This window comes from Neocloeon triangulifer, unplaced genomic scaffold (genome assembly GCF_031216515.1).
Source record: "Neocloeon triangulifer isolate White Clay Creek 2 clone unplaced genomic scaffold, ASM3121651v1 ptg000014l, whole genome shotgun sequence".
NCBI classification, from domain to species: Eukaryota; Metazoa; Arthropoda; class Insecta; order Ephemeroptera; family Baetidae; genus Neocloeon; species Neocloeon triangulifer.
The window spans coordinates 15,845,751-15,873,614 of record NW_026775556.1 but is presented as its reverse complement, the minus strand read 5'-3'; the positions used below and the strand labels follow the sequence as shown (position 1 = coordinate 15,873,614).

Genomic DNA, 27,864 nt, shown 5'->3' with positions numbered 1-27,864 from the left:
TCTTTACGGTACGAGTTTGGCCAAGAAAACTGCTCGGCAGAGCCTATTACCAAGAGAAAGGGGTAAAGGAGCCACCAAAGCTCTGGCAGAGCCAAAAGAACTCTTAAGTGGGAGGTACAGAATATACGAAAGATTTCAAAAGGGGGTTTCTCTGACCACAGGCTTGTTACTGCTGGCAAGAGGACTGGACATTTTTAATCATTTGAAGACGTTCAAGCAGAGATTTAGTGATTTGCTTTGATCGTTATAATATTTCTTTAAAATTACAACCTAATTTTTTAATAGAAGTAACAAAATTATCGCTTTTTTAACATGGAATTTAGAACCTCCCATTTTTTGTATAAAACATAAATTGAAATGGTATATAAAAAAAAAAATAAAAAATAAAAAACATTAAAGTTATAATAATTTCCCAAGCAAAGCTCGTAAATTATAAAAATTAAAGGAGAATAATTTTATTTTATTTTTAAAATAGTAAAAAAAATCATTTAATTATCTTTGGTTGTATGAAATATGGTTGGAACTCAAATTTGGCAAGCAAATTGCTGCTTTGAAACCCTTAACTCATTTATCTCTCCCCTGAAGGAGAATACATTATCTTTTTCGACTTGGGAACATTTCTTGCTCTCGCTCATTTTGTTATGCTAATCCTTTCCAGTTTCTCTCTCTCTGCGCAGAGAATCTCTCTGGTTTAGCATAAGCAAACAAATAAAGAAGCAGCTGCACACAATACCCTGCAGCCACGGTTCACGGCTTGATTGTTATCACCTCATTGGTGCTGAGCAAAAATGTGGCACCATCAGGGCTGCAGGATTACTTTCGAATGCGAGAGCATGGCAGGATCCCTGGGATTATGCGGTTTGTGCATTGCTTTTTGCACCTCCGGCGTCGCTTCAAACTCTAATTATTTTGGCCTGTTTGCAAATGTTTGCGGATTAATAATTGAGCGAGAAACAAAGCCAACGTTTGTTTTGGTGTTTGAAAATTTTAATTCGCTTGAAGCCTTGTGTAGCGATGAGATCCTGACGAGAGCACGTCCAATTAGGACGATTAGTCAATTTGTAAATTTTCGTAGGTTCCCTAAAATAATATGGGGAGTACTAATAAATAATTGTTCTGCTTATTTTCCTAAAATAATTTATTAAATGAAAATGTGGATTGGAATATAGTAAATTTACGTGCTCTCTAATTGTAAGTAATTAAAAAAGGAAAAAAAATGAATTTAAAAAGTTCTTAAATGATGAAAATATCCAATAAAAACGATCAAATGATGCAAAATTGAAAATTATCAAGGCTGAATGAGCAAAAAAATCAAATATTAAAATCTGATTAATAGGAGACAGTTTGATTTTATTGTGATTCCTGACATTATTATGAACACAAGATCTAATCAGAAGTTTCAGTGGATTAAAAACTCAGACATTACTGCACCATTTTCTAAATTCGTTAAGGCTCAAATTGATTTTCCGCATCGGAAAACAAACAAATTATCAAGATTTATGCAGCATATTTCTGCATGATTTCCAACTTGGACTATATTTTTGGGTTAACGTCTTCAACCGATTGGCAACACATGCACACACGCTCGTCGGAAAGGAATTTTGGCGAATGGAAATGGTGTTACGCGCCAGCTTTATGGGCGTATAAATATTGTCGGCATGGCCACTAAAAAGTACGCACGACGCATCATCTATAGCTTTTCATGCGGAGCTCGGAAAGTTATTTTCTCTGCGTTTTGTTTTGTGGGGTGGGTGTTTGCACGGCGAAATTGCAAACTCGCCCGCCGGCAGACTGGCTTTTTATTGAAATAAATAAATAAAAAATAGGCGGTGTGTTTTATAAACAAACGCGACATTTGTGGAAGGATAAATAAATGAGAGAAAGAGAGTGACCATTCCCCCAAACACACGCTAAAGCAAAGAGAGAAAAAAAAATTAAATTAAAATTTCGTTTTAAACGCATTATTTCATTAAAAATGTTAGTAAAAAGACAACAACATTTCCCATGAAAAAGTTTGTTTGAATCCATTATTATTGCTTGTATTAATACTTGATAAATTTAAGACATATAAGAGTGTAAGCCTCGAAGGAATTAAAAAATTTTTTGTAAATGCATTTTGTTTTTAATTTATACTTTATTAATTGAAAAAGGAATAAGGAAGAATTCGTGTATGTCCGAGCAAATTGTTACTTTCAATAATATATTGATTTCCAGTAAAATTGTTGATTTTTGGCAATTAGTAAAAATGTCCTAAATGAGGATTGGCTTTGGCCTGTGTTATACAAATTGATAAGGAATATAATCATTAATTATTTTACTGTTCAAAAAAGTTATATGATTGCTGAAAATTTAGTTTTAAAATTGGAAACCGTGAAGTTTTGCCTTATATAATTATAATAAAAGTTGTGCTCTCAATTTTCACCGTTTTTGTATGTGATACCAGATTTTATGTCCCCACGGAAGCACATTACAAACAGACGTTTCAAGAGAGAGGATTGGCCGAGTTGTGCATTACGCGCGTCTCTTGCATTATTAACGCGAGGCCGAATAAACACCAGCTAGATTAACCCGCCCTACTTTGTGTGGACAGAGAGCGCAAAAAGCATCTCTGCGAATGCCACCGGCTTAAATGATTGATCAAAACGCCGAGTTAATGAACAATGAATGAGCTGCGAAGGTAGCGAGCCGGACGGTCTCTGTTGGGGCAAAAACGGCTCGCAATTAGCACCGGCCGAGAGTGCACTGCAGCCGGAGACTCTCCAACTCTCAGCCGGTCACTAATCCCGCCTGATTCTAAATTGAACAAAACAGTCAACTTTGCGCCACGAATCTCTTTTCCTTCCATAGGTAATTTGAAAATTTAATTGTTGGAAAATAATAATTATGTAGATGATTGCAAGTTTTAATTCAACGGGTACAAGTAGAGCAAGCAATAATGATAATCAAAGTCATAATTAACTTGAAGTACTTATTTTTTTTAAAATTAAAATACAGCTGTTTTAAAAACAAACCAATAATCATAATAACAAAAATATTTTGCACTTGCATCAATAAATCTGGTGACATGAAATCAAAATGATAAGTAAAAGTTTCCAAGCAAGACAGGCAGAACATGTGAGAACCAAAATAAACTTTTCAAACGTTTGATATGTAATTTTAAAATTGTCTATATTTGTATGATTATTTTGAAAACAATACAATATATTACAAAATACAGGTAATTTTTTAGCAACGCATTTTGATTGAAATTTTGTAATAATATGATAAAATGAGCATTAATTAATTTCTCTAGGTTATTCAAAGCAACAAGATGTTAAAATGCATTTTTTTTTCTAATTTTATAAGTGAATAAAATTTTATTTTCAAAAAACGAGGTGATTGTTGACTGATTTTCTGTTTGAAAAGCTGGTTGAAATCGGCGAAAGTGGTGGCACCGCAGCATTATAGACAGGATGCAAGGGATAACCTGCGGCAGAATCTGTAATGCGGCGTGTGTTTGGCGAAGCAACCAACATTTCGCGTCAGATAGATTTACGAGGAGAGAGCCAGTGTGGCTGAGGTTAGATGGCTGCGAGGCGCGCAACTCGAAATTTCCAACGCCCGCCGGCTTTGCGGCTCAATCATTCGCACTTCTCGTGCAAAGAATTCCGCAGCCGACGAGACCGCAAATTTCGTTCGTCGCCCTTGCGAACTTGGTCGTGCGTGGGTTTTGCGAACTCGGAACGTGTCTTTTGGTGTGCAAGTTCCAGTGTTCAAGTTCACTCGTCTGTCTCTCTTTCTTGTTTTGCTTTGCACCCCTGCTTGTGATTCCGCAAAAGGCCATCCAGAGGAAGAGAATGTGTGCGCGTCTAGCTGCAATAAAAGAGACCTGCAACTTTGCTGATTCAGCTGGGACAGAAGGAGAAAGCAGTTGGGCGAAAAACGAGAAACTTTACTTAAACGGACCACGTTATTGATTGCAGCGTAATGCACGTATTTGCGCTGTACTTGCACAAGCCCGCCCAAAACTTTGCCGTCCAGATAAGAAGTTCTTAACTTCAAGAAGGGTTACTTGGCTAAATAACTTGGGACGTAGGATCACCTGGCGAGACAGGTCAATCCTTAAAAAACTTTATTCTCAGTGGACTTGTGGTGAAGTAGGGATTTCATATTTTGTTCGGCAATCGTAAATGTTTCTTTAAAAAAAAGGAGATCAAAGTTTTGATTTTGATTGAAGAAGTTGACTGCTGTCAAGGAAACATTCATGGATTGAAGAAACTGGCTTATTCACCACCGTTGAAAAAATATCATAATTCAAAAAGCCATACTTTTTTTAAAAATATTAAGGACGTCTATTCCTCTTTGTGACTTTTATTAAAGAAATAAATAAATATAAGCTATATCAGAATAATAAATTAATAAACTTTACCCTCAAAATCTAAATAATATCAATTCCACCAACTCAATGAAACAGTTTAATTATTGTAAATAAGAGATAATCTATTTTTAATTTTGTTACAAGTATGCAGGTTTTTTTGAGAAAATGTAGAATCACAATTATCATAAATCTGTATTGAAATTTTCCTCGTATATTTGATTTTGTTTGATATGATGTTTTTGATGCAGAAATTAATCAACCATCTCAATTACTATTTGCCTCACACACACGAGAGACAACAAAGCTAGCAGCTATTAATGCAACCAGCACATATGTTGGTTGAAATTGCACACGCAGCAGCCCTTTGGCGTGTTAGAAACAAAAGGCCCCTTTTATCGCATCGTAAACACGTTTGCAGGTAATTTTCCGTCCCACTTGTAGCATTATTTATTGCAAGCGGCGTCAATAATGCTATCACTCATTGCATATTACTGCAGGTGCTCTCGATTCGAGAGCGATTGAGCATTTTGCCGGCGGCTGTTCGCTGGTATCGCACCGACGCAGCCCACACATACACCAAAGGTGAAATGCCGCCCGCTTCGCACAAAGCCATTGTGGGTTGCATAAACTCGCGGAGGCGTCGCTGCCTTTCTTCGCAAGACGCCGAAATTACATTTTCAAATTCCATTTCCTGCGACAACAACAGAAAGTGCGCCCCAGTCGCTGTCTGTCTTCTTGTCCTCGCCACCGCCGCCGCTGCTGCTTTGCAATGCAAACAAATTATTTGGCAAAGCGGCTTATTTGAGACAACGCGTCGCGCGGCACTTCAGGTGTAGCGTTTCGGTTTACGACCAGCTATAATAAGCATAGCAGTGAGAATGTCTCTGACAATGAGAGCCAGATATGACTCAAGAAATTCATTAAATAATGGAAAAAAAATCTATATAATTGAAAATTTTTCAATATTTTTTGTAGTTTTAGTTTCAAAACAATAACATTCTCAAAATACAACTTATTTTAATTTGAATCCGGTGTATGGCCCGACATCAAGAAGAAAACCCACGCAACAATGAAAGGTTATCTCTCAAAATCAATCTTTATTATTTAGTCTGCTCATCTGCTCATTCTTATACTAGTCTGCGAGCTGTTCGTTTTTGCTAATTTTTTTCATGTAATAGGTGTAATAGGTTGTTACTTTCATATGCTAATTATGTGGATAAGTTTTCCAGTTTGAAGTAAATATGTATTTAAATTTTCGCAACTAATTGGAAAATATGTTGATCATGTAATATGGTTTCAGACCAACGACTGACTAGTAAGAGCTGTTTTTAGTAAGACTAAAAAAACATTTATTCAACGATAGAGGAAGATGACTTCAAAATAGTAAATAATATCAAGTTAATGAGATATTAAACAAATTTTCTCTCAATTATAATAACCTGTATATTTCTTGAATGCATAAATCAAATGAGAAACACTGATAATCAGAGTATCTACCCACAAAAAGAGGCGAAAAAAGTCTTTTGAAAAATTTTATCAATGAAAGTATAAACGATTGAAAACTATTTTAAATTTTTATTTTAAAAAATTAAGTAATAATTACAATATAATATAAATTAAAGATGAAAAAATGTTATCAAAATTAAAACTGACATATTATATTATTATTAAACTTAAACATTATAATTTTATAGCCGCATTTTATTTTGAACAAAAAAACAAAAAAACAATAAAATATTGAATATCATAAAAAAATTAAAGAAGAAAATTTCTTTTAGTTAGTTAAAATTACTATTGTAATTAAAATTATAACAAAAAATGTTGTGCTTCAATATTTTCTGCGTTAACTACCAGAATTTTTTTCTGTTTGTAAGTGAAGTAAAACATCTATGAATGTAGATCTCAACTCTCAATAAGATATTTACTATTTTGAAAAGCTATAATTACATAGACTGAAATGTCTATTCACGAGCGGCTTGCCGGGTAAATAAAGAGCGACACAAAGCCTTAATATTCAATTAAGCGTGGCAACCATTCGTCGATGCAGCCTGCTTGCGTGTTTGAACTGCGGAATTCGCATTGAATGGGAAATAATCCGGCGACAATGTCTAGGTGCGCGCCGGTAATTAACTGTTTCGCGCGATAAAACAGCCGGCAAATGCCTTCACCTGGCGTGCGCTGCTCTGGCAAAGTGTCTGTCGGTGCCATTCATTGCGCTTATATTGTTATTGCCAGCGCCACCATAAGCAGATTACTCGCCCGTCCGCCCGCCCACCTTAATTCTGCGTGCCGTGCCCCGCCATTGTGTTTAGGTGTGCGAATGCCGTGACAAAAGACAGTGGCAGAAATTCTGAGAGAGATGCGAGCGCGATTGTGTTTGCTGTGGCGCCGCTCCTGGGATTACAATGATAAGGACCCCATTCGCACTTCAAATATGTACACGCGTCCCTCGTATTTATGCGCTCTCCGACTTTAATTGCAGCTGAGTTATTCCGCCAATATGGTTATTGCCGCCGGGAATAGCGCCGCGCTTTCGGCTTATGCAATTATTATTTGTGCGCACTGCTGCGGTTTTCACGATGAAAAATTGAACGCTGTGTGTTAATTTCCAGCAGTCCTGTGTGTGCAAGCGTGACGTGTGCGTTGGCGGATTTTCAATTTGATATGGACACATATGTTTACAGTGATGTTCACGTCGAGTTTGTCAAGTGTAAAAAACATAATCCTCTGGGAGCGAATTTAATTGAAAATTCAAAGCACCAGCTGACAAAATTAATACATTTTTTGCCTCCATAAAACCATTGCTCAATGAATATCATTAACTATAGTAAATAAAAAAGATAATTGAGCTCTAAAAGAAAAATGTGAAAAAAGTCAATGTCGGTGTTGAAGTATGTGTGAAATTTTTTTTAAGTACTCAGTATGATGCAAGCTAAACATTCTAAAAAATAAATTGCTTGAATATATTAGTTGAAAGGCAGTTAACCAGTGATGAACTTTGAGCAGTTAATTTACAAAATAGAATACATAAAATTTTTAAGATTATTGTCAATAAGTAAATTAAGCTTTTGCTTTATAAATACTTAAAAAAGCAATATAAATAATTATGAAAATTAAAATAATAATCAAGATGAAAGAATTTTGAAAAATCAAATACAGGTTTAGATGAACTTCATAGTATTACTAGAAAAGTAAAGCTGAAATTTAGGTTACTTTTTTATGTGAGCTCGTAGTCAAATTATTTTTATAATTTTTTATCTAACGATAGAATTTAATATTTAATTATATGTATACTGTAAATTTTAATATGTGCATTAAGTTAAACACATGTAAAAAATAAATAGATATAATAAATAAAATAAAAATAATAAAAAAATAACGAAACCTATCAAACTGCGCTAAAAAAAAACATGAAAACGAGATAATACAAATTTTAAATTTAAAAAATTAATTTTGCCAAAGATGAAGCTGAGTGAAATTTCTATATTTTTCCTAATTCCTAACCTTTAATTTGTGTTTTTTTTTCTCCTTTCAAGATCTGAAGACTGAACATTTACCTTATTTAAACTCCATTTATTCATAATATTTTGAAGATCAATATCAATCTGAAAGTACTGGATTATTTCTATCAATTAAAATAGAAAAAAGGAAAATCATAGACTTTTCTGGTACCTTTTTACAAAAAAATCTAATGCAATTTTGGTGAGTTATTTGATGACCAAGGGTCCAAGAGATGTGAAATAATGACAGATTTAATCTGCCCCTCTAGAGAAGATTAAAACAACGGCTGCGGGTGCTCGTTTAATGGCATCGAAAGAACCCCGGTGCGCACGGATGGATACACACGTTGCTCTCCCTCATATAATACACGCGCGGGTGTAATTAAAAATAATGTGCTTAATCAAGCCAAACAAATTGCGCCTGCTCGACATTACGCCTGCTAGCACCACTTGCCATTGTGCGCGAAGAAAAGTGGGCATTGAATTATCGGAAGTGGAGAGAGAATGAGGCAGCCGGGGAAAATTCGCAGCCATTGTTCGCGTGCGGCTGTGAAAGAGAGAAAGCGAGAGTGCTGCGATGGATGGAGAATTATTATTATTTGCGCCGTCGGATTTTGCAAGTGCCTGCAACACGCATTGTGTGATTCAAATTTTGTGTGTGTTGAATCATGACCATGAGGCTTTCCTACAAAAGAAGAAAAACGTGGCTTATGGTTAGGTGGAAAAGGCACTGTTAACAAAAAAGGTTTGCTTATTGCGAATAAATATTTCAAAAGTCAAGTTGGTTATTTTTTTAAGCGTAAATTGAATGGAATTTTCTGCGTAAACAACGCATTTTAAAACAAACAGTGGTCATTTTTGTTTTGCAGAAAATAATGCGCGTTTTCAAAATAAAGGTCAGAGTGCGTGCATTAAACAAACAGGCTTTTAAAATACATTTTATGCGTAAAATTTTCAGGGCTCTGGTGGAGCGTTCGTCAATACTCTCTGCAGCATCCAGGCTGATTTTCCGCCACATTTTTCACAAATGGCGCAGCGAAAAAAGGTGGAAAGAGCGAGTGACGCAATAAATTGTGACGCTAAACTGGTGTATGGATGTTATCCGAAGTGTTATCATGTGTAAAAGTCTCTACTGGCAGTAATTTTTGAGGTTTTACGATAATTTATAGTAGCTTTTGCTATTGCACCAGCCGCTTTGCAATAAAAGAGAGGATAAACAGAGTAATGCTATTGTAATTTTCATAATTTGCTTACTGCAGATGACTTCATATATTAAACATAAATATTAGGAGAAGAATAGATATTTTGAAAATCAATTTTCCAGATTAATTGTCATTGATGAATCTTATTTTCTTTAAAGTACAGTTGAGATCATTCAACATTTTGAAGAAATGAACAGTCACTTTATGATTTCTTTATGAAATATTAAATTATGATTATTTTTTTTTTAGAGAAATGCTTAACTTATTTCATAAAAACCTTCAACATGTCAGTTTTTAAAAAATTGAGGTGGGGAAAATCAATATTTCGCCATTCGCAATCAATTAAGGGCGTCAACGCATTTTTTTTTTTATTATTTTTTTTATAACCTCTAAAAAAAACTTGTTGATTCTCAGCAAATCTTCAATTAAGATAAGTTTTAATTAACGTTTCAGTACAAAAAAATTGTATTTCCTAAAATTCAATGCACAAATTCACATCTGTTAGACACATGAAATTCATAGTTCATAATTATCATAGAAAACTTAAAAACATTTTTTGTAAAAATCGATGAAAAAAAACTAGCTTGATTAAAAGCTTTTCTCGGTTTTGGGTTGGTTAGCCATTTATTTGAACCGCGAGCTGATGGATATCGCACAACAACTTAATCACCGGTGCTGCTTTGACACGCACAAGGATACAAAATACATCCAAAGCATTCGGATCCATTAATCTCGCTTGTGGACAACTCATTGGGCAAACAAATGAGCGTCACGAAATGAGCGTGTGAGCGCCAAACTCTTCGTGACACCTCGTTTCACTTGATCGTTGTCGCTTGATTCCTGATTAATTCTATCCCGATCAAACCCACAGCCGCTCACCCTAATGAGTTTGGACCAGGCGGCACCGGTCGTTTCGCCCACACTGGGTTAATGCACGGGAGCAGCGAAATTTGATTAAGATCGCTTCCGATTAGATTAGCCCCAAATTGTCTTTCTTTTCGCTCCGGCGGGTTTAATTAGCGTTTGATTTTCGAGTAGCCCTTTGATTGGATTTGACGTTCTATTCTTAATCCGCGCTGCTGCTGCTGAAAAGGGATATAAATTAAGAGTGAGAGGGAAAGCAAATCAGTACGGCAGATATTATTAATCTGATCCCTGCTGATCACCTGCCATATAATTTTAAAAGAATCTATCCTTTTAGATTGTACAAAATAATTTAAAACCACCATTTAATTCAAAGTTGATCTTATTTTTTTAAATAGATAAATTTTTAAATATCAATATGAAAAAATAAGGAGAAAAATAAACTCTATACTCAACAATTAATTTGTAATTAATATTGATCTAAATTTTTAAATAAATATTAGAATTGTAATGATTTCCAATTATTTAATCTAAATTAATTATGGCTTCACAATTGATCGGAGGTTTAATAGTTGTAATGAATTTTATTACCCCACAAAAAGACATCTTTGGGCCTTTTCTGAACGCAGTTTCGTCCTTGCGATTCGCAGCAGGCGCACGGTTACAGGGAAAAGTAATAATGGTCCTTCCATCACAAACACATAACCGCGTGTCGCTTTTTGAAGAGCATCGGGGAAAGCGCGGCGAGTTCTGCTTGGCAGGCGCTTTTATGGCTTGGTTGTGGCAAAAGTTGCAGCGCACTATTTTTTATGATCGTTCGCGTCGAGCATGTGTGTGCACTTTTCTCGTAAAACACGCCGAAATAATTTCATCTCTTTCTCTGGCTGCCGCATTTCTGTGCGAAACACTGACGGAAAGCGGCCAACTTTTATTTTATTATCATTTTCCTTTTGTTTCGCAGTCATGCGGCCCCCCTATCTCGGCACCGGCCTTTTTGCTTCATTTTATTTTACGTGCGGAGAGATAAATTATTATTTCCCACGAAAATTCACAATCGCGCTGATATACTCACGCCGTAAATCTTCATGAAAGGACTTGCGGGACACATATAGTTTTTGACTGCGTCTAGCCAGCTCTTACACAAATAGGGAGCAGTGTTTGTTTGTTTTGTGCAAACACAAGCCACAATATTTCAAGCGGATTTCGTAGAACCCAAAAAACGGTTATTTTTTTTTTTGTACTGCACCATATAAATTTACAACTTGGTAAATTCGCGTGTGGCTCGATAATGAAAATAAAAAAATTGAAATTCAAAATTTATATATTTCAATTGAGATTCAATGACGGCGAATCGTGGAGGTATAAATGAAAATGTTAATTCCATATTTAACGTAATCTATTTTAATTTCAGGTGGGCTTATCTAAACGTCATTGTTCCACGCAGGGACGACTGTCTATCTCACTCTGGTATTTCTCGGTACTGCAGCCAGCAATATATTTTTTATCCACCGAACCGAATCAAAAGGACAAAGAAATTTATTAGAATATAAATTACGTTTTGGCAGCAATAAAAATAATATTTATCCATGAATAATCAATGGGGCACGGCATGCCGGTGTGTCGCCGCCGCCGCCGCCGCGGGGAAAAAAGTATAAAAATTCACTCATGCCGAAAAAGGGCGACCGAGACGATATTGGTCAAAGAAAAAGGGCAAAGCGGCGACATGCTTGCACGTATAGCGATTGCAAGCGAGCGACCATTAAAAGTAGATTTCCATAAGAAAAACGATCAGCCTGCACGTATTTGGCCCGAATGCTTGCGAAGAAGGTACTTTTATACATATATATGCGCCCCCGGAGGAGAAAAATCTCCAGTCACCCGCGCACAGGTACATAAGAGAGAAAATTCGCCTCGAAACACGCACGTGCTCTTCCGCTTTTGCTTCTTCCCCTTTCCCATCTGATACACACATCTACTCTCGGAAAAGGGTTTGAGGTATATCGAGCCCGGGTTACGCAGGGGTATGGATCTGCCTGTGTAAGTGTCAGGCAGGGTGTAACCGCTAACACACATAGCCCGTAAGCCAGACATTTTAGCGTATAAGTCGTTTGTCTTCCTCAAGCGTGCGCATGTTAAAAGGGATGCCGCGAGAGCACCGCCGCATCTCTCTCTTCTCTTCGCTCCACTTTTTTTTTCAATTGAGACGCTGGCGAAATGGCGCATGAATCGCTGATAGCCTCGTCGTCGACACACAAAAGGTGCGTCGCGAGCTCATTAGGACAGCCGCGCGCGAGTCGCTTCTGCTAAATCTAACACGAATGCACTTTACTTGAATGGTATGGTCGTCGATAACAATGCGAGAGAGAAAGAGAGAGATGCGCTGCAAATTCCACGAACCAGTCAAGCTCAAAGTTGGGATGAGGTGGAGAAATGTTTTCTTTTATGTGAAAGGGATAATGCTCAGAAAATGGTAAGATAATGAAAGAAAATAATTAAATTAAAATTCGAAGTTATTATTAAAGTATATTAAATATGACTTTTATAATTTTCATCTCCGTACAATCACACAGGTTTCAAGTATGTATATTACAGGTAGCAACTATGCATTATGTGTACCTGGATTTAAATCAATATTATTTTATTATGGAACAAGTCCAAAATGATCACATAATTTAATTCATTACACATTGTTAAAAATTTCTTGTAAATTATCAATAAAATGTAAAAATTATAGTTATAAAAATAAAGAAATAAACAGTAAATTCAACGAAAACAATGTTTAAATTTATAATAATTTTTTTATTGTTGCTGAGAATTTTTTAAAATAGATATTACTATTAAATTAAATTTTTATTACACTCATTTCAGAATTAATATTTTTTACCCAAACGGGAAGAATCATGATGCAAATAAATTACGAAATTCTAGCACTCAAGACTATTTTCATCATGAAAATTGCGTTTTAAGTAACCTTCATTTGGGTTAAAAGTAGGAAGCTAATTTTCCAACTTTAGAGCTCATTTCTGCTTCTTTGTGCGAAAATGTTCCACATTTGTTATCCTTTCGCGAGGAATTTGTGAGCGGATGGAGTTGTAAAAAATCTCGTCGGTGGTGCTGACACAGTTTCCATGAATTATTAACTCGGCTCTTTTTTGCGAAACATCAAAAAGATGTGCGCCAAAACGCACTTCCAGAAATCCGCCGTTTCCGGGCTAATAACTGTCAACGTTTCACCAAAAAACGCGGCCCGATTCCACGTCGAAAGCTGCTCATAGCTAGAGCAGATCAGCTTGTGAAAAATTAGAAGCTTATCTCGGCAGAATTGCCGCAAATGCGTGCGGGCAAAAAATCTTGCGCTCGGCATATAAATTGCGCCGAAAAAGCCGGAAGAGATAACACGAGATAATAAGCACAGCGGCTGATGGAGCCGAAGAGGACGCTACGGGCTAAATAGGATGAGGCGGAGGGAGGCGCAATTTATGAAGCCGCCACACTCGAATCTGACGTTTGCATCGTATAAATTCAAATATTTCGCAGAGGTGTAGTGCGAGTGAGGTCTCGGCATGTTTGGCCCGGAAGTGTATGGAGGAAAGTGAACGCCAGTGCAGCGTGGGTTGGCCTAGAAATAAGAAAACGCAAGTTGGTGCTGGGATTTGTCATTAATCTTGCGAAAGGTGGCTTTAAGGAGATGCTCAGATGTTGTCAGCCTAAAGCGCTCCATTATTTATGTCGTTGGATAAACAAATAAATATATTAAAAAAAAAAATTAATTACAAAACTCATGATAAAATTAAATAATTCTGTTTTCCTCATTTTTTTATATAAATTAGAAGAACGAAAAATGTTTCTATTCCTCAACTATTTTCAATTTAAAAAAAAAAGGTGAATTACATTTCGGTGAAAATATTCAACAACAGAAAATTAAATATAGCACATTCTCAGTTTTATTGATCCCCGAATCAATGCTATAGGCTGTGAAATTACATCTTTTGACAACATCTTCAATAAGAAATTTTATACTTCTCTTTAGACTCATAAAAAAAGTAGATACAAATCCTGCAAAATCTTCCAAGCTCATCTTTCTTCTAATGCTTTTTATAATTCTTTTCCTAAGCTTATAAAACTTGTATACGCCAGAAAAAAAGCATGAAGCTCCATATTCAAAGCAGCGTTCGTCTTGAGCACAACAAAAATCTAGCCATATTACAAGGGGCGGCAAGAAGAAAAGATGAGCCCTCCACGTAGCAGGAAGGAACGCACTTGCTCTCTCTTGACGCTCTCTGAGCGCAGCACTGCCTTATAAATAACACTACATGGCGCGGCGAGGTTACAAATTACAAGATAAACTCCAGAGCAGCAGCGTCTCGCAAGGCATAATAGGGAGAGCTCGTCTAATTGCTGCCTCTTGCCAAAAAGTTAAAGCCTCATTCCGCACGACGCCGAGCGTATTTATGAAAGAGCTTATTATATTGATTTCGTTTGTATGTGAAAGAAAAAAGTGACGAGTTTAATTAAAAATTCTGCCACTTTTCTCGAAGGCGGATTACAAGTTATTGGAACTTTGCGGCGGCACCGCCTCTCGCGCCCAAATTGACGCTGAATTATGAGACGGAGAGAGAGAGAGAGAGACACGCGTCGAGCGATATAATAGAGTTATGGCTGCGAGTGTCTTACAGGTGGGCCTAATATTGATCAGATAGCAGAACTTTGTGTGACAAGTGGGGAGGCGGAAAATTATACGAGCAAATTGCTCACAGTATAATGGAAGCACTGATGGTGTCGCTAATTATTAATAGTCTCTCACAAACGCACCCCTTTCTCAATTCGGTTCCAATTTTTTGCAAAAGATTTGCATCTCGTATATACTCTTGGGGAAAAGTAATAACGTTTCGCAAATCTAAATTGCAAACGCGATCGTGTTACACAGCTGCTCTCTGTGAATCCGAGAAACCGCGCTCGTCTTCATTAAAAATTCGTTTCTTCGCACTGTGCGGTCTGCCCAGACAATTTAATTAACCCTCTTCTGTTGTTGTCGTTGGCCGTGCTAGCAAATTTCTCAAGAGCCGGCAGCCTCTCTTTGAAATGACTTTTTGTTGGGGAAATATTTTTAATTAGCGTGCGCCACTTTTTTCCCACCCTTAAGTGAAATTATACTTGGTTTCCAGAGGAGAACTTTAAATGAAGCTGCTCGTTGCAAATAAAAAGAAGAAGACCGAGCTGTTATGATTTTCATTTATACTTTATAAAAAGATGCATGATTATAGTTCTGGTTTCATAAGATTTATGAATTTTTAGATAACTTCCGCCACCATAAATCTCTTCATCCGCTCATAATTCACCTCATTTACATATATTAGAAGCAACGAACGTCAATTCAGAGTGAAGTTGATGAATTTCCTGTAAGAGAGCAAACACTGCTGCAAGTGGAGCAAACTCTCATCCCTTCAATGGCGTGCCAGACAAAGTAATCCCGCCGAGTAAAGGCGAAAAGTTTCTCCTTGCGGCGCACGGTCCATTATTCGCAGCAGCATCTATGTCATCTCATTATCCCACGTGGCTCATTGGAATTTAAGGCGTGTGCTGTTCAATAAATTTGGACACGACAAGGGCGAACGAGAGCCCGGCTTGGAAATCAATACTGCCCAATTCCTAGTGGCGCAGAAATTCAATTCGGGCGCTCTGTGCACTCACTGACCCAGAAGCACCAGATTATTTAATTCCGATTTCGCACAAAGTCGCACAGCTGCACCCGATGTAGAACCGCCGTTCGTTGAAATTATGTAATCCGCAGGGCGCAGCAGGGGACTTACCAAATATTAGAAATTCGTTAATATATACTTTCCCGGCTCGCGCCACGAATGGGAAGAACGATTGGAAAAGCGGAAAAGTTAGTCTTGCCCTCTACGCCAGTAACGCCACTATGAAAACTTTTCGGGAATTCAGCGCAGTCTATTTAAGGAATTTGAGAAAAGCAGTGAAGGAATAATTTTGCAATACTTGTGTAAAATAACAAACTTTGAGAGATCGACAAAGTAAGATAACAAGGAAAAAACATTTAAATTTCATGTTCAAAAACAAAATAAGTTTCTCTCTCAAATTAATTAATGTATATGTATTCAACAGAGCAACTGTACTCCTCAAACTTTTCACCACAATATAGAAACAAAAACAAGTCATAAAAATATGATTTTTTTTTTTTTGCCTCTGTTAAATAATGGTGAGTTCTATAATTTGAAAGCATCTATAAAAAAATTGTTTGCTTCCATTTTTAATTTACGCTCTTTCATCTTATTTTACAGGATTTTGTTAGTTACCATCAATTATATCAGTAAATTGATTTAATTGTATAAAAAAATTAGTACTCCAATTTAATTAGTTTTTTTTTTAAATGCAACTTCAGAATCTGATCAGAATATAAATTAAATAATTTGGAATAATTTTCTCAGCAAAATTAGCAATACTTAAAATTTATAAAATATAATTTATTACATTTAATATTTTTTCCCTGAACGTAAGTTACTGGTAAAAAGCTTAATTAACATTTTCTTCAAATCAGAGCAATAAGAAAATAAATCTGAAGCACCTTTAAAACTGCAAACGAGAATTTTACAGCGAATCATTTTCCTAAACGCCAAATGAATGTTAGATTGAAAGAAAATGGCATCAATCTGCCCTTGCCTCCATCCATTAACGTTCATCGCTCCATACCGATTTCAATCAATTTGGCGCCAGTGAGTGTGTTATTAAAGAGATTCTCATTCGATCGCAGTTCAATATCAAGTCTCACTGCGCCTTTGTTTAGACAGCTTAAACTGACACGGATCCATTAATCACGACCCTCGGCAGAATAATTCCCGGCGCCCTCGCGACGCGTAAAACGTGCGCTCAAAAAGCGGCGACCTCAAAAACTGCACATTAGGGCGCGGAAGGAATTTTGCGCGGCGCGATCTGGCCGGGCGTGAAGCAAATTCGACGCCGCTCTTTGGAATTTATGGCGATCCGCGATAACGACTGACACGATTTTGACGCTGGCAATATCGGCTGGAAGAGGCGGATCAAGAGGGCGCGTCGTCGGTGCTGCGGTATAATATGGCCGATAAGAGATCTGACAAAGTCTTCAGCCTGATGTTTCGCATTATAAATCACGAAAATAATTGGACGCGACGCGTTCTGAGGTTGCAGCAGCCGCTTTCAAGTAAAAATCTGCGTCGCTTCCCACGGGAGATGAAGAACTTTTTCAGATAGAGAAAGAGAGAGAAAGAATAAAAAAAATCCAAGAGTAGCTCGCGTGGTGGTTTTTGAAAGCGCGTCCTTTATGCGCAGGGACAAAATCTTTAGCGAAAATACTTACAAAGGAAATCTCATGTGCGCATGGAAAGAGGTTCTTGTGTCATACAAGGCAAATAATGAAATATGGGATGGAGGGGATTTCAAAAGTGCCCTGTGATGGGATGAAATGAAAAAGGAAAGGTTGGAATTTAGAGTCCTTGAGACTCAGCCTTTTATTGGAAAATAGGTGAAAAAAAATTGTAATATCAAAAGCAAAAAAGTTGTCTCTTTCGCATAAAAATTATCTTAACAAATCAGAATATTTAATCAAAGTATTTCATTTTTAATATGTTTCTTTAAAAAAATCAGAAAAAAATCATGTTTAGTAAATTTTATTTTATTTCATATAAAATCAAGAGCACTATTAAAATGATGCAATGCAAAAAGTATACTAATTTTTATTATTTTTAAATTTAAATAAAAATCCAAAGAATGAAATCTTAATGTTATTTTTATAAGCTCCCTATATTATCTAATTTTGCAGCTCACTCATTCAATAGTTAATAAAAAACTAATGACCATCATACATTATTTATCAAAATGTATAAACGCCCCTAATCAAGTTTCACCCCATTTGAATCCTTTATATAGACATTAAATAAATTTCCATTAGCAAAAGCCACAGTTTGGGGAGCTTCGGCTTTTTTGTATAACACGCTGGAAGATTGGCGGAGCACAAATTAAATAAATTGAAATCGACCAGTGTCTATTTGCGCAATTACGCATGCTAAACCCCTCAGCGTCATGCAGCTTTTCCAACATCATTGAATTATTCATGGCCATGCGATTTGGGATGGAACGTCGAGAGGGATTAAAACTAAAACAAGGCAGCAAAAATGTAGGAAAAACAATTAAAATTCGCAACCAAATAAAAACAACTTTGGCGCCAGATGACGGGAAACCGCGAACTTGCATTAATAATTCATGGAGACACTCGAGCGGCAGACTCGGTGGCGCGGCAGTGGTGCCAACATTAAAACGCCATTATATCAGGACGACTTGCTCAGTTATTTATTAGGCCCGAGTCAAACTTTCCGTGCACTTTGTCCGGCAGCCGGGCGGACACAATGAATTTCGCGCAGGAGTTATTGCAGCGCCGTAATTCATTTTCAAACACTCGCCGGCAACGAAATTTTGCGAACGTGCGCGGGAAATCCTTTCTCGCTCCATATTTATTCAACATGAAAAATTGCTTTTAATTGGGCCGCTTTTGTTGGGAATTAGATGAGTGTGTTTCCCTGGTTTTGGGCGCGGCTGCCGGTGTCACAACAATCATCAAAAACTCGAAATAACGACGCCAAACAAAGGGTTGTGCTCGCGGAGAGCGCCCTGCTGATCAACACACTCTTTGTTTGACGCCGGAACAAAAAGCAGCGCGAGAATTATTCATCCCATCTCTCTCTCGCTGCTTTTTGCCAGGGTCACTCACTACTGCTCTATCCAGCATTGGACTCTCATTTACTCTGTCGGACGGACGTGAGTGCTTTTTTTCCGCCAATTTTTTCGCGGACAAGTGGGAAAATTACTCGCGTGTGCTTGATTTTCAATTTTTTTACAACTTTTGCAATGTTCAATTTGGCAACAAGCCGCTGTCAAACGCAACCAGTCGCCGGATGAAATATTTAATTTCATTATTGTCGTCACCACGGCCATAATTGCGCGAGAGCAAAAACCGTGCGTTCCACTCCATTTCACCCCGTGTTTGCTCTCTCGCTGTCAAAACGGTGAATTTTCGTCCATTGCGCCAAATCGAGAAGAGTATGTGTGGTTTGTGTTTGCCTACGGCTCTTCTGTTTTGGTACTTTCACAAACGATTTTTGGTCGATTTGTGTTTACGCCGCAACTGAAATAATAATCAGCCCGACGGGCTACTCTGCTGTCTCTTGATGCCGTTTTGAAAGGTGCGGAGCCTAATTAAATGCGACGTTGCTAATTGAATCGGTTTGATTAGTTGGTGCCCTCCGAGAGTGAAACCTTGTAATGAGGAAAGCCTCGTTCAATTGTATAAAAACATGATTAAAGTGCATCCCAATATAGATTTTCCGAGTCATCCAATTAAAAACTAACAGTGGAAGCCAATAATATGCGCGTCCAATGAAGCGGGAAAATGCTCTGCTGCGGAAAAAGCACAGGTTTGTTGAGCAATTATTCATTATGCAGTGCAAATAGGAGAAATTTGAGAATCATCGTTTTCCAGCTCACATCAGCATTTTTTTTCTAAAATAAAATATACCTGATTAATTGCTTGATTAATTAAATTATATTAGCTTAGGTTTCATTTCATCATTAATATGCCCAATTTCCAGCTGATTTGGTTACCAAAAATTATTATCCTCATGCTCAGGTCTACTTGAAAGTTGTGTTAAAAAAAATTAATTTTTCAAGGTTTAAGAACATTCTGAATTTTCAGTGCCGAGATAATTTTACCAACATTTGGAAATTTGAAGAAAAAATTTAAGCAATTCAAAATAACTTGAATGAAGAATTAAAATTAAAATTTCCGAGTAACTCAGGAGACAAAGTTTTTCTTTCAGAATCGCGAATCAGTGGAATTCCTTGCCGGCTTTTTTCAAATTTTCTTTTTTCAAATAAATTGTTTTAAACAAATGAATGTACACAATGTTTTGTAACAATGAGGTCAAATAAACAACAACAATAATATTTTTCTCCTAATTACGAAAGGCAACTTGAGAGATTTAGGTCTCTCTAGTGGAAAAGACTATTTCTGAATCATGCAGTGCGCGGCTTTTGCAGCCGCTTCTCTCATTAGCATTCAATTTCGGAACGACAGCGTTACCGGCTCTGCCGCAGGCAAGAGTCACTCTCTGGCGGTTCAACTTTGACATTTCTCGCGGATGCACCCTATTGCTTGGTTGGGTGCGAGAAACGCCGGTGATTTTTCCGGTCGTCCGCCCCGCACCAAATTACGTTCGCTGTAAAAGCAGCGGCAGTCGGCCAGATTTGCCATTTAGAGTGAGAGGGTAATGGAATCAGTGCCGTTAAAAGTCTTTGCTTTATGGCAGCGTCCGTCCGAGCATGTGAGAGCAGTTTGAGCTCCGCGAATGCACACCAGCTGACTGCAGGGAAAAATAAAGAAGAGAATCTCATTCCCCGCGTGCTTTAATGCCGGTCGCATGCGAATCGACAATTCTGCTTTACTCGCTCGTTTCTCTTAGAAACAGACTTTATGAACGTCGTAGAGACGAGTTTTTTCTTTGCCAGGCACGAACCACCCTTTCCGCAATTTATTTTACCTTCGGAAAATTGAATTCTTTTCCTTACACCGTGCCCACATTTAATATCGTAAATTTTGCATTTACGACTGAATTCTTTTATGATTTTCTTATATAATATTTTTGTACATGGATAGTTAATATTTTCAATGAATTATTTAGGAGAATTCCAGAAAGTCTATTGATTGATGCTAATGTTTAGATCAAAGCAACGCAACGGGGCTGGTCTTTAATTAACCCCCCGGGGAAAGCTCACCAACTTTCCGTCAAAACTTTTCAAGCCTCATTAACGAAAACTTTTCCAGTTTGCAATTAATGATTTGTAATGTTTATAGAGAAAATTGTCGATTTAGAGAGATAACATTTATTTGCAAATAATCGACCGATCAATTCTCAATTGTAAAATACATGCAAAAAAATAGCAATTGCAGGTGCGCGATACCTGCTCATAAAACACTAAGAACAAATTTATTTTATTTACATTTGTTTCCTATATTTATTGTAAAAAAGAAAAAAACTTTTTTAAAAAGTGTATAAAGAGTTTTCACCCAGTTCACTAATGTGGAAGACTTTTATCAATTAATTAATTCGGCGTTTGTCTTAAATCTGTCTTAAAAATCATCCATTTTATAAAATTAGAAACTGATTTTTTACCTATATGATAGAATCTGAATAGAATACCAATGATAGTTAAAGCTTTTAAAAGAGTATGCAAAATGAAATTCAATTTTCATTGCGTTGACTGTTGACCAGCATGGCATAATTATTTTATTATAAAATTTTTCGTTTAATACCCAAAAACGGTTTGTTTTCCTTGATCTTTTCAAATTACTGAAAGTAGACAATTGAAGTAAATGAGACAACCGGCAAGAGCGAAACCCTTTGCTTTGAATACGGAAAATAAAATTATACTCTGTGCTACTTTTCAATTGACTAATTTCAGTGTTTGAAGCTTTGTGAATGTGTTTAATCATGCTTTCATGTAACTAGGCGGAAAGGCAGAATTGCGAATTTTATTTCGTAACACATGGAAGTGAGTAAATTCCCAGTTTAATTAACCGTGCTCAACTTTCCTGGAAACGACTCGACCATCCTTTGAGCAGATTCTGTTCGAATAACACATCGCCACTGCCAACTTAAACCTGGGCGCGCGTGTGGATGACTGGAGATATTCATACTTGGATCGACCCGCAAATCCTCGCTTTGCCAAATACGTGCAGACGTAATTAGGTTACAAATAATGTCGCATCTCGGCTAATGCACTTCAGAGTCGCGCTTGGCGAGTGCAGTGTGTTGTAATTTAATTCCGGGGACCCACTTATGCTGCGACGAGGCCCTAATGAGTGAGAGTGTGTTTCGCGTGTTGTCCTCTTGCTCCATATTTTAATAATACACAAGCACTTAGCCCTGCCTTGGACCCGCCGCTTTGCTTGATAATTTCGCCGTAAAGCGAGCCTCATTATGCCTCTAGGTGCAGCGCAACACTGTATTATTTTTGCTCCTCGCAGGGAAGGCCATCCCTCTTTTGCCGCAGTCTGCTGCTCTCTCTTTAACAGCGTATTTGCATTTTCCATTCTGCACAGTGCGCGAAATGTGTCTCTTCTCTGCCTGCTTTTGTCTCGCTTGCCTGCCCTGCCGGCCGGCCGGCGAGAGAGCTCAATTACGAAATCAGAAAAAGAAAAAATGTTATACAAGAGAAAATATTCACGTGAGTACGTTTGTGTGCGAGAGTAATAAGGCTCCGCTGAAATGAAACTAGCTCATGCATTTGTAATTTTGATGTAACTTTGAAGAGCGTTCTTGAGAAGAAAGTGCGTAGCCGTGTTCAACACACAAAAACATTTTACGTACTCTGCTCATTCACGCAAGCACTTCTGTGTTTGCTCAAATGAATTAATTTCGGCCGGTTTCCACGAATGGCGTTGGTGACGTTTAGGAACTTAATCAAAAATTTAGGCTAGCTTCTTGGGAATTTTGAATGCGGAAACTAAAAATAGCTTCCTGATTGAAGCCGAAACCGCTAATCAGAAGGAAATCTAAAATTAAACCGAACCACCATTGAAGTTATCACAGGGCTATTCTGCACGTTAGATATTTGATACTCAAATTTAAAGATCCACTCTAAAATTGAAATTCCTCAAAGATTGGTGTGCATATTTTTTATTCCACCGTATTGAAACAGAAAAAAAAACCATTGAAGAAAAATGGTAATTACAAAAGTATTTTATAAAAATGTTGCGAAAAGAAAATTTATAATTTATTTGAATTAATGTTTGATTTTCATAATTTATGGTTACTTTTCTTGTAACGATAATAAATGTTAGTATCTTTTTAGCTCATTTAATTTCTCAACATTATTTTGTGTACTTCAATATTTTCATTAATTTATCACATTGAAATTTGCCATTTTAATAATTTCAGCGGAAGCATTTTTAATAATGAGAAGGGTATGCTGGCGCAGTACGCATAATGAATTTGAAATTCAACCATACGTGTTGGTCCCCTAGAGTCGGCTTAATATGAAACCCATTTGCAGGACCAAGCTTGGTGTTTTGCTGTGAATATGTTTTGCTCGCATACATTTTAACCGAATTTCGGCAAAAACGCAGCCAGCGTAATCAAATTGCAGTGCCGAGTTCCACTACATGTTTAGACAGACCGTGGCGAGCAGAGCAGCAGTCTCCAGCGAATTAAAATTAGCCAACAACGCAGAAGGGAGAAGAGGGAAGAGAGTTACAAAAAATGTAATTAGCTTCCTCAGTTGTGTCCACTTGTTGTTTTTCCCCGAAAATTCCAAACAAGACGGTGGTACTTTTTGCGGGTCACTCGGTTCCGCTGTGCCGTCGAAGCGACTGATAATTTAATTCTGCCGCCATGCTAATTATTTAATTCCCCCCTTCACAGGGCGAGTAATTCCATTGTTATAATATATTATATTCCCCGGCGGTGGAAGCTCCGCAATACGCGTGCGGACCCATTTTGTGCCGGCGTCATCTTTAATAATCTCGCCTGCGTCTCTCCCGGAAAATTATTCACAAAGCGCGTGTATGTGAATTGTGCTGAAAGGCCACGTGCTGAATTCTGAGAACGGAAGAGACTAGTGCTAAATGGGACAGATCCATTCATAATGCGGCTTGGATAGCACATTTACATGACTGACACGTTGTAATAATTATCATTATGAAATATGCAATTTTGCAAATTACATCATATTTACGTTAAAATTCTCCAATAATTGTAAAATCACCAACTCTTGGAAAAAAGTCAATTATTTCAATATTATTTATGCGCCTGGTTCACATATTGGAAGGCAAAATCAATAACAACTATTTAATCAGAAACAAAAGTTTCATTTGAAATTAAATTTTAGTTAATAAAACAATTCAAAAAGCTTATATTGCAAATTTGAAACTGGATTTTTTTCATTTTCTCTTTGCAACGAGAAGCTCGGTATAAATTTTTCATGAAATCCACTTAAGACATAAATTGATAAAAGAATTTTCCCTGCTAAAAAAGGTTCATTTTCTTGAGCTTTTTTCAACAGCAACAAAATAGCCGGTTAAGTTTATGAAACCTTATTAAAAAGTTAGCCTCCAATTATTCAAAAACAATTTTTCATAAATTTTATTATGTTCAATTTTAAAAAAAAAATCTGTTAGTTATAAAATTGAAGTTGGTGGAACATGTTTTCGTTCAACTCGCCAAGAATGGCTTTCTTCTGGCTCTGCAGAGGATTGCGACCATTATTTCAACTCGCACAGATCGCACGCGCCGTCATAAAGTACCAAAATAAACGTATTTTTACACAACTTTTTACACGCCGCACATTTTCTGCCCGCTCTCGCATGCACTGCCTAGTAAAGTTGCTTACGACCCACGAAATAAATAAACCAGCGAATTTACGGCTTTCATAAAAGTCACTACAATTCAATTTGAATAATCTGCTCGCCAGCTTGGCTTTGATGCATTATTCAACCCAAAAAAGCGTCTCAATCGGACGGTTTACACGCTTTTTCTGTCGAAAATCTCCGGTGTTTGTAAATTTTATGATCGAATTTCATCTTTGGGAAAAGACGGACAAGTGATTTGAAAAGTCTTCCGTTGCTTTTTCAATTAGCTTTGGCGCTCGCCTGGAGACTATCTGACGCACGAACGACCAACTTTTATCGCGGATTTAAGCAATTCCGGCGAGATGAAGACTTCACTTGCAGATTCGCGCTAGGTGATAAAGCTTTAAAAGTGTGCCTTATGAATAATCAACACCGAGACGAGAGCGAGCAGAGGCGCGAGTTCAGATAATTAGCGTCGTCGGCGAGGCCAGCGTTTTTTGCCACGGCGAAAAAAAATCACCCTCCTGTGAAAATCCGAACGACCTCTTCCGACACACACTAGGAGGAAAATAAAGTTAAAAATCATTAATCATGTCTCGAGCAAGAAGTTTTCGCCTCTCGCAGAGTAAACTGTCGTTGCTTTTTTGCGCGCGCGAAAGACGAGTTAAAAATTGATTCTGGACGATAATACGGGGTGCATGCAAAAGCAGCAGTCGGTGCACATTGTTGGCTCGCACTCAGAATGGGCCGAGGAATGTCATTGAATATCCATTACCCAGAGTGGATATTAATGCGACTTTTTCGCGTCGACACAGCAGCATTGTACTCGGAAAGGTCCAACACGCGGAAGTGTTTTTTGCCTCCTTTATTATTATTTTATTGCAACATGTTGGAAAATGGGTCTGCAGAGTGTGATTTTTTTCTTAAGTGCGATCGTGAGTCGGTAGACAAAAAGTCGTTTGATCAATTTCTCGTTAGGTTGTTTCCATTTGTTCGTTATGTTTTGCAACACTTAAAAAATATTTCAACCCCAATCAAAGTATTATTATCGATATGTAAGTGATTGCACTGATTGCATTCCAGGAAATGAGTAGAAAATATTGTTTTTCTTTAAAAATCAAAGCAAATTTTTAATTATTTGATTTAACTGTGTAAATGCCTGAAATTATAACGTGCGATTTATTTTTATTCAAGAATTGTGAAAGTTAAATCATCAAAAATAACCTACCTAAATCTATCCCGGCTTTGGTCACGGCTTGAAAAAGTCTGACTGGTAAGTTCACAAGACTTGATGAAATCATAGGAGGTGCATTGATCACTGCGACAGGCAGATTCGGGAGGAATTGCAGGCATTTCGTCTGCAATTTAGACTGTGCAGTCTGGTATTTTCTGCGGTTTCCATCAGACATTCCCGACGAATGCCGGCATGTTTCGCATTCATAGGCGCAGCAAACATGAAAAACATGAATACATTTCCAGGCAAACAGTGATATTTGAAGGACAGCAGCTATATTTTAGTCGTTTTTTTTCTAATTTTTAAATCAACAGAATAATAGTAATAATTTAAATAATTAAACTGAAGCTTGCAATCGTGTATTAATTTTTACTTAAAACCGTTAATCAAGGGAAAAATAAATTGAATTTTAAAAAGTTTAACAAAAAAATAAATATAATTAACTAAAATTTTATTATAAATTAATATATGAGCAACTGAATTAAAAAAATTGTATGCGTATATCTTGCTTCTATATGTTGTTTATAAATATTATGTGGTAAAATTTAGCACACTTAAGTGATTCAAACCAGCAGATAAAGCAAACGTTAATCTTCCTAAAAATAGGTTATATTTGATGATTTCCATTTTTTTTTGTACTAATGAAACAAAATTGCTTTTGTCCCTTTTTAAAACACACCAATTAATTTGTATCATTATTTCAATTCCCGATTTTCATCATTACAATTAATTTAAGTTAAGTAGACGGTCCAATATTTGTAATGAGCCTGGCTGTTCTCTATATTCTCTATATTTATAAAACACTCCAAGCGGATTGTTTTCCTGCACGAAATAAACTCCTTATCGACGAAAGTATCACTGAGAGCGTTTCATCTCTTGGGCAAACAAAACCGATTCCGAAATGTTGTACGAAAACGCAAGCGGCGCGTATAATATGGTGAGAGCGTTCGTCAACTTGAGCCACTATTTGTGTTGGAAAACACAGCAATTTAATTAGCTGCTGCCTCTGCGCGAAAACTCTTTTTGCATCCGATCGCGACGAAGAAAAGTGCTTTCGCCGCGAAAAAGATGCCTTTCACTTTTTCCGCAGCACTTTTGAGCTCCTCGCAAAAAGCATAAAGAATAAGAAAAGACGTGGAGGGTTGAAACAAAAAGAGACGTGGGTCCGAAACAAAAACTTGCGGAGCCCTCTTGTCTCTCTCTTTGGCGTGGCTGACCTTTAAGCCCTTTAAAGAGGACTCTCAACGGTTTTTGCCGCCGAAATTCGCAGCCCTCGAAACAGTCAAATCTCTCACGGATTTTACGCGTATCATACAATAATGGCCGGTGAGGTGAGACAACGCACGTCGCGCGTGTGCGTTTTAATAAATTGGCCCCTTTGGGAAGGCAGCAACGAGAGCTCTCGCTTTGATATTAGTGTCAGTCCGGCGTTGTGGAAAAATGAGGATTTGCCTGGCTTTGCCGGTCGAGGTGCAATCTGGCTTTTCGCTGCAGATTATGTTTCATTTTCACCGCGTGAAATTTTACCCCACCCCTGGTGATTTATGATTTCGAGTTCGCGTTCAAAACAAGTGGTGCGCAACACAAAACAAAAAATTTGTGGTGTGGGAAAAGTTTTTTTTTTTTACCATTGTGATCGAACTTTCTGCTGAAAATTTTAGGCTTGTTGGGATGCAACAATATGGAAATAAATAATAGTATGATTGTTCCTGACAGTTGAATTCCTCTCCACTTCATGTGAGATATTTGAAATCCTTTAAGTTCAATCTAAGCAAAGAGAATTAAACAGGATTTTTTTTTACCGATAAAAAATTTTTAAATTGGATTTAATTTTAAACAAGCAATTTTTTGTTTTTAACGGTACTGTTCATTTATTTGAAACTTTAGTGTTATTTCAACATCGAGCATAAAAAATTGAAGCAATTTCTGGCCACATTTTTCATTTGATAAAAGGCTAAAGAGACATGGTTGCTCTGGAAAAATGGTACTAATTGAAGGCGAGTTCTAAATGTGGAACAGGATTATGGAATAATACCATTAAATTCATTACATCAGTTTGCAGAATAAGCCCTCAATCCGCCTCGCGATAAGGCAGAGCTGATATGTTTAAGCTGATGAAAAGCTCCTCTTGAATGCAATTAGCACTGAAACTGCATAATTGGATGAGAAAAGTAATATGGTCGCCATTCGACTTGGAACATATCTTGAAAAGCCGTTTCATATCAACATGTAAGACAAACTTTCAAAGGAACGATGTGATGTTTAATGATCTATAAATACATATTTCTTTTTCGCAGCAAGAACGTGAAAATAAA

At 37.1% G+C, this 27,864-nt stretch overlaps 1 protein-coding gene across 4 annotated transcripts in view; it reads right to left on the bottom strand.

Moving 5' to 3' along the window:
* The window catches only part of LOC132201320 (neuroligin-2-like), a 168,456-nt gene that overhangs the window by 115,304 nt on the left and 25,288 nt on the right, over positions 1–27,864 (bottom strand). Inside the window, exon 1 of one of the 4 annotated variants that reach the window (XM_059627397.1) lies at positions 25,544–25,608. The exons of the other annotated variants lie outside the window; for them this stretch is intronic. The gene's annotated coding sequence lies outside the window, so the exon portion shown is untranslated. Of the gene's footprint in view, positions 1–25,543; positions 25,609–27,864 lie in introns of those variants that run through there. 4 annotated transcript variants of the gene reach the window in all.